The sequence below is a fragment of the Sus scrofa genome, chromosome Y (assembly GCF_000003025.6).
Source record: "Sus scrofa isolate TJ Tabasco breed Duroc chromosome Y, Sscrofa11.1, whole genome shotgun sequence".
NCBI lineage: Eukaryota > Metazoa > Chordata > Mammalia > Artiodactyla > Suidae > Sus > Sus scrofa.
The window spans coordinates 25,522,978-25,531,090 of record NC_010462.3 but is presented as its reverse complement, the minus strand read 5'-3'; the positions used below and the strand labels follow the sequence as shown (position 1 = coordinate 25,531,090).

At 41.1% G+C, this 8,113-nt stretch overlaps 1 pseudogene; it reads left to right on the top strand.

Moving 5' to 3' along the window:
* LOC110257968 lies at positions 269–2,463 on the top strand (annotated as a pseudogene).

The window sequence follows — 8,113 nt, the reverse complement described above, 5'->3', positions numbered from 1 at the left end:
TTTTTTTGGGGGGGGAGATTACTGTTTATGTAAGGAGCTCATATTTTATGTTAACTGACCCAATTTCATAGGAAAATAAACACTAGCTGAAGGTTATGCTCAGATTGCTAGGAGACCTGTCATCTTGTGATGTCACAGCTACTTAGGTTAGCAACCATTGTGATGCATTGGATAGTTTACCTCTGTGGGCTTACCAAAGCAGCACTTAAAAATGCAGAGTTCAAAAAGCATGCTGTTGAGAAAGGTGCTGAAGAAAAATTTATCTGAGATGGCACATGCTCCTTCAGAAATGCAACATGTGTCTCCTAAAGATGCACAAACTGGTTCAGAATCCTCCATTACATCTCCATGGTGTGATAACTCAATCACTGGGGACTTGGACTTGAGGTCTCAGAGTGAAGAAACGGCTTTTCGGGCTTTGTCTGAAGGCTCCCTGATAAAAAAGCCATGTTGCACATTGTGTGCCTCTGAACCAGATGAAGACGATGATTTTCTTCCTCTGCCCTTTCCCAGAAAACTTTGGGAAATTGTTGAAAGTGATCGATTTAAGTCGATTTGGTGGGATGAAAATGGAACCTCGATCGTGATTAATGAAAAACGCTTCAAGAAAGAAGTTCTGGAGAGAAAGGCTCCCTTCAGAATATTTGAAACTGAGAGTATGAAAAGCTTAGTTCGACAGCTTAATCTTTATGGGTTTTAATAAATTGCAACGGAATTTTCAAAGATCTGCCTCACTAGCTGACTTTCTGGCAGAAGAAAATAATGTCTCTGCTTGGAACCTGGTATTAAGGAATTTCCAGTTACCACTTACAGAGGGAATGTATAAGATTTTCTTTTGGGCATCTGCAAATATGTTCATATAGGGTCAAACTAGACCTTGAAAATGGGATGAAGTACTGCTACATTTTTGTTATGATGATTATTCTTTGTCTGTTTGCCATTTCTTGGGCTGCTCCCATGGCATATGGTGGTTCCCAGGCTAGGGGTTGAATTGGAGTTATAGCCACCATCCTATGCCAGAGACACAGCAATGTGGGATCTGAGCCACTTCTGCAAACTATCTCACAACTCACGGCAACACCAGATCCTTAACCCACTGAGCCAGGCCAGGGATCAAACCCGCAACCCCATGGTTCCAAGTCAGATTCGTTATGCACTGTGCCACGACAGGAACTCCATGTTACATTTTTAAATTGAGGACCGCTTGGTTATAAAGTATTTGGGATGATAAGCCATTGTCCCTGCCACCTTGAGCCTTGTCAACGAACCTCAAAAAATACAAGCCACGGAATTCCCGTCGTGGTGCAGTGGTTAACGAATCTGACTAGGAAACATGAGGTTGCGGGTTCGGTCCCTGCTCTTGCTCAGTGGGTTAACGATCCGGCGTTGCCATGAGCTGTGGCATAGGTTGCAGATGAGGCTCAGATCCCACGTTGCTGTGGCTCTGGTGTAGGCCAGTGGCTACAGCTCCGATTCAACCCCTAGCCTTGGGACCTCCATATGCCACAGGAGCGGCCCAAAGAAATAGCAAAAATACAAAAAAAAAAAAATACAAGCCACTGAACCTAATACTATTACTGCAAATACACCTGGAATTTTTACTTGAGGACAATAGTTGGCTGTGCCCACTAAGAACATTTTTGAAAATATTAGTAATGGACATGTATGATTTCAGGATATTAACTCCATATGATGAAAAGAGTCAGATATTATGGTTTTTGTCTCCTCGTGTCTTTGTTTCAAATGCCAGTAAATAAATTTCTCCTTGGTTTTAGCTGCAGGTCTACCATAATCCAAACTTTAAATGAGGCTGTCCCCAACTGTTGGAAAGGATGAAAAGAAGAGTCAGGATTAAAAATGCTTCTCCAGTATCGGCTTCTCTACTTCAAGGTTGCAGCAAGAAGCGCTCTAGAACAGGGCATAATGCTGATAATCATAATTCTGATTTTGATGCACAAACTCGTGGAGAGAATGCATTTTCAACCTCCACAAGTTTAAATGTGCCTTTCATAAGAAGGCCTTCTACCAGCCAGAGAATTTCTAATACAACTACCCCAATTAGAAATGACGTTTCTTCTACATCATCAGCATCAGCCAGACCACAGCACAAACTCTCGTGGCTCAACATGCTATTTTAAACCAGTTGACCACGTTTCATATGCACTCACAAAGCAGCTACTCTCCAGCAAATGGCCACATTGTGAATTTCATTACAACTACCACTTCCATGTCTCAGTACCACCTTATTTCTCCCTTCCTGAGTGGTTATTTTTGGATGACGGTGAAGCCGTCTCCTTTTCTAACCAGATATCACATTGTGAATTTCATTACAACTACCACTTCCATGTCTCAGTACCACCTTATTTCTCCCTTCCTGAGTGGTTATTTTTGGATGACGGTGAAGCCGTCTCCTTTTCTAACCAGATATCAGAATATATCACCAAGAGAGGGCCCTTTGTCTAACCCTCAACCAGCCAACCATCTGTGGTTCCCAATGCCAATGGCCACTGATACCTCTGCTGCCTCTCTCTCAAGGCCAACACTTCCATCCTCTTCATTATTTGAACACCATCCTAATTTTGACCTATCAACGGTCTATAGATTCTGCAGGATAGTGAAGATGAAAATTTAGGCTTGCAAGTGTCAACAATTTCCTGCAATTCCTTTATTTCAAAAATAAACATATATGTTCATCTTCATAGTTGCCATTTCTTTATTTATGAAACAATTAAGAGTAAGAGGATGCTGTATTTCTTTTTCTAAAATGATGTTTATTTTTTCTATCATAGCTTGTTTCCCATGTTCTGTCAAGTTTCTACTGTCGAGCAAAGTGACCCAGGCACACACACCCCCAACCACCCAAGACCCACACCCATACACGTACGTATCCTTTTTTTCACATTGCCCTCCGTTGTGCTCCCTCAAAAGTGGCTAGATGTATTTCCCATTGATATACAGCATGTTCTCATTGCATACCCACTCCACATGCAATACTTTGCACATTTTCTAACCCCCAATTTCCAGTCCATCACAATCCTGCCCCCTCCCCTTTGGCAACCCAAACACTGTTGTCCAAGTCCATGAGTTTTGTTCAGGTGGAAAGTTCCACTTGTCCCATAGGTTACATTCCACACGTAAGTCATATTGTACTTGCCTTCCTCTTTCTGACTAACTTCACTTAGCATGAGAGTCTCTAGTTCCAGCCATGTTGCTGCAAGTGGCATTACTTTGTTCATTTCTATGGCTGAGTAGGGGTTCCATTGTGTATATATACACACACACGTCTTAATCCCACTTCTCAGTGGAAATTTAGGTCATTTCCATGTCTTGACTCTTGTGGACAGTGATGCAATGGACATACATGTGCATGTGTCTTTTTCAAGGGAAGTTTCTTCCAACTCTATGCCCAAGAGTGGGATTTCTGGGTGAAATGCTAGTTCTATATTTCATTTTCTGAAGTATTTCCACAGTGGTTTCCATAATGGTTGTAACAAGTGACATTCCTTCCACCCACATAGGAGTGTTTCCTTTTCTCCACACGCTCTCCAGCATTTTTTTTATGTGTGGACTTGTTAATGATGGCCATTCTGATGGGTGGGAAAGGTACCTAATAGTAGTTTGTATTTGCATTTCCCTAAGAAACAGCCATGTGTATAAATTTGTATGTGCTTTCTGACTATCTGCATATTTTCTTTGGTGAAATGTCTGTGCAGGTCTTTTGCCCCCTTTTCCATTTGGTTGTTGTCTTTTTTTGTGGTTGAATTGTATAAGGTGTTTGTATATTTTAGAGATTAATCCCTTTTCAGTTGTATGATCAGAAAAAAATTTCTCCCATTGTAAGTTGTACTTTTGTCTTTTTAGTGGCTTTCAATGCCAGATTATTTTGTGGTTTTTCCATAATTGAAAATTTTGGTAGTGAGATAGGTATATTTGACATCCCTCCTTGATGATGACTGTTCCAAAAAAGAAAATGCAACGAAGGAAAAAGACAGTGGGAGTTAGGTGATTTCTGAAATAGTCCAGGTTGTATTGAATGGATGCCTAAATTAAGATGGTAGGGAAATAGGGGCAGATGAAGTTCAATTTTGAAAGGAAAAATACATATTATTTATGCAGCATTTTCTCAGCTGCATTATACTCTGTTATTTCAAAGGGTACTTGGATATTCCTTGACAAGATTGTCTTCATTACAAAAATAAATAAATAAATACATTTCACAGTGTTCCCATCATGGCTAAGAGGTTAACAAACCAAACCAGTGTTGATGAGGAAGTGGCTTCAAACCCTGGCCTCACTCAGGGGGTTTTAAAGTCCCAGAGTTGCCATGAGCTGTGATCAAAGTGCAGATGTTGCTCAGTTCCAGCATTGCTATGGCTGTTTTAGGCCAGAAGACACAGCTCTGGTTTGACCCCTAGCCTGGGATCCTCCATATGCCAAATGTATGGCCCTATAAAGACAAAAAAAAGGTAAGAGCAATTTGAAAAATACCTTTCATACTCCAAACTATAGCATATTTTAGCTTCCCCAGGACCCGTGACCATAAGAGCACCATAACTGCAATAACATGACCACATGACATAATCAGCAATTGCATCACCATCAGCATATGGTGGTAGTTTTGAAGTGAAATATTTACCAAAAAAAAAAGAGGGGGTGTCATTATTGCTTTAAAATCCTCAAACTCTCCAGGTTATGTGTGCATTTATTTCCTCCCCTTTATATTTCCTGGTGCACACTTATAGGTTGCTTTCTTGCTTTCCACAAAGATAGGCTAAAACACTTATGCTGGTCTTTAATGCCAAACCTTAGCATGGTTAACAAATCCCTTGAAGATGTAGAATCTGTCTGACTTGGCAACTTCATGTTTCTGTTTTGCCACCTTACTGGAGCCACATTCAGAAAAATTGTTTTCAGTCCTACCAGCAGTCATGTCACAATGATTCTTGGAGTTGAAAGTACTTCTCTTTGTCTACAAAAGCAAGGCACTATTGTTGGGGAGGGCAAGGGGAAGAGAGGTGTGCCCCAAAGGAATCTCCCTGCTCACATGTGCACAGGCTCTCTGAGGGCAGGTTGCTTCTGTTGCAGGCTACGGGTGGCAAGAAGCCACTTGCTTGGTCTAGAGCATCCTGGATTCATCTTGTGCAGGCTAAAGGCAGCCAGACACCTCTGGTGCAGGCTTAGTACAGCAGGGGCTAAGGGAAATGTGGTGCCTCTTGCAAACCAAAGTATTCCTCTCAGAAACCACAGGTCACAGCCTGTGACCACAGTCACCTAAGAGGTCAGAAAACAGAGATGGTGCTGCAATTGAGCACCAACAACTGTTGCTCTCACACCCCTAGGATCATACTGGCCCTGCAGCTGTCACTGCCAGATGCTCCAGATAGCACCCAGATGCTTGGAAACTGTCCTTTGCCAAGGCCCTGCAACTAGGAGCAGCAGGTGCAGCACCTCCTGTGTGGGCTAAGAGGGACAGGGTGCTTCTTCCCAGCATCTACAGTTGTGAGGCAAACCACCATGGTTACCTCTGACTCCAGAGGTGGGCATGGCCTGCTACCACTTGTGGCCCTAATCATCTCCGAGGGCACCACCGAGGTCATTGTGACCAAACACTGCCTGTTTTTGCTCTCACTACTCTGGGAATACACACACCCTACTGCTGCCACTACCAAGTGCTCCGGTAGCTTATAATTTTGCATGAAGCTCATTATCACCCCCTGGACCTTGAAACTAGGAGTTACCTGAATCACCTTCCTGCAAGTCTCTGCTGCTGTTAAGATCCTGTCAATAACCAGCACTATCCCTTGCTGCCTTCTCCCTGCAAATACACTCAGCACCCTTGGCATGATAGCCTGCTCACACCAAAGAAAGAAGCAGCAAATATGCAAATGCCCATGCCCCAAATAAATAGTAACTCCCCAAAGAATACAAGGAGTTACCCTTGCATAGCTGTAAGCCTCCAAGTCTATTTTGGCTTCCCCAAACTGACAGGAAAAGAAAAACATGGGCAAGGTGAAGAAGCTCAGGAATAACTCCCAGACCAGGGACAGGAGAAGTCATGGGAAGCAGCAAACAAGGAAACAGAACTTTGGAGGCTGAGAGACATTGAGTTCAAAAGGGAAGTAGTGGAAATACTGAAAAAATGAAGGCTGATTATCAAGGAGTTAAGAGCAGATAAAAACATTAGTGCAGATTACTTTAGAGAGAACTACAACATATAAGGAAAAATACAAAAAAAATAGAAAATTCATTTGCAGAGACCCAAACTGAGCTAAAGGCACTAAAGAGCAGGATGACTAGTGCAGAGGAATGAATTAGTGACTTGGAAGATAGAATAATGGAAATTACCCAATCAGGACAGCAGACAGAAAGACAAATGAAAAAACACAAAAGAAATATGAGATCTATGCGATAATATAAAGCATGCCAATCTATGCATAAAAGGCATTCAAGAAGCAGAAGAAAAAGAAGATATGGTTGAAAATATATTGGAAGTAATTATGTCTCAAAACTTTCCAAACGGTAGGAAGCAGATATCGAGATACAGTAATCACAGAAGACCCCCAACAATTTGAGCCCAAATATGCCCACACCAAGACATAGTACAATAAAAATGGCAAAAGGCAAAGATGAAGTGAGGATTCTAAAGGAAGCAAGAGAAATGCAAATCATTAATTATAAGGGACCTCCCCAAACACCGGATTGCCGTTCAGAAACCCTACAGGCCTGAAGAAAGTGGCAAGATGCACTCAGCATTCCAAACGGCAAAATCTGCAGCCTAGAAGACCCTACACAGCAAATGATTCATTGATTTTTGTATGTATTTATTTTTGAATATCATTTAAAATAGAAGGGGAAATAGAGAATTTCTTCAATGAACAAAAGCTAAAAGAGTACATCAACATTAAAGCCATTCTTAAGGAAACAATGCAAGGGCTTCCCTACGAAAAATAAAAAAAAATAAAATTAAAATAATAAAATAAAATAAAATAACATAAGTTAAAAGAAATAGGGTGGTAAAAAGTCACAAGGGGAAAGTAATCACTTAAATAAGTCAGAATACAGAACTAATAAATAAGTAAAGACATAAATAAATACATACATAAATACATAACTACATACCTATTGTAATAGTGAAAATAAACTCAAGGGACACCTAAAGGACACACATGAAGATATTAAAAAAGAACTTCAAAATCATAGAAGGTAGGTAAGGGAAGGAAGAAAATATAGACTCCTATTTTTAAATAAAATGTGTTCGAGCCTGTATGAATACCAGGCTAAAGCAAGCAGATATAGGAAGAGTTTAACATACTTAGAAAACAGGGAACCCACGAAACAAAACCAAACATTACATTCACAAAAAAACAAAAAGAAAAGTACAGAAGCATAAAATAAATAGAAATCATCCAACCCAAACCATAAAACAAAAAAGGAACAAAGGAAATACAAAGAATCAAACTGAAAAACAAGGGCAAAGTGGCAATAAATAAATCTTTCTCAAGAATTACCTTAAATGCCAATGGACTGAATACTCTGATCAATAGACACAGAGTGTCAGATTGGATAAAAAGCAAAAACGTACAAGCTGCTGTCTACAATGACTCACTTCAGAGCAATGACCTCAAGCAGATTGACATGAGGGAATGGGAAAAGATATTTCATGTCAACGGCCAAGAGAGGAAAACAGGAGTTGTGCTAACCATGGCAAACAAAGTAGACTTTGAAGGGAAGGCCACAAAGAAAGATACAGAAGGATGCAATTTCAGGGAGGCAAGATGGTGGGAGAGTACTGGGACACACTTGCCCTTTCCATCATCACAATACAAATAAACACAACTACACTTAAAACAACTCAAACAGAGCAGCCACGGAACGCTGGCAGAAGAACTGAGACCTCCCAAAACGGTAAGAATCTCTTGACATAACTGGGTAGGACAACAGGAAACAAAGAGAGAGAGGGAAGGGGAATCAGGACTGGACTAGCACTCCTGAGAGGGAGCTCTGAAGGAGAAAGGGAACACATACCCTGGAAAATCGCCTAACCAATGGAAAGGTCAGCCAAGTCGGAGGGATCTCCAAGACTCCAAGAAAAACACAGCAGCATGTCTGAGAC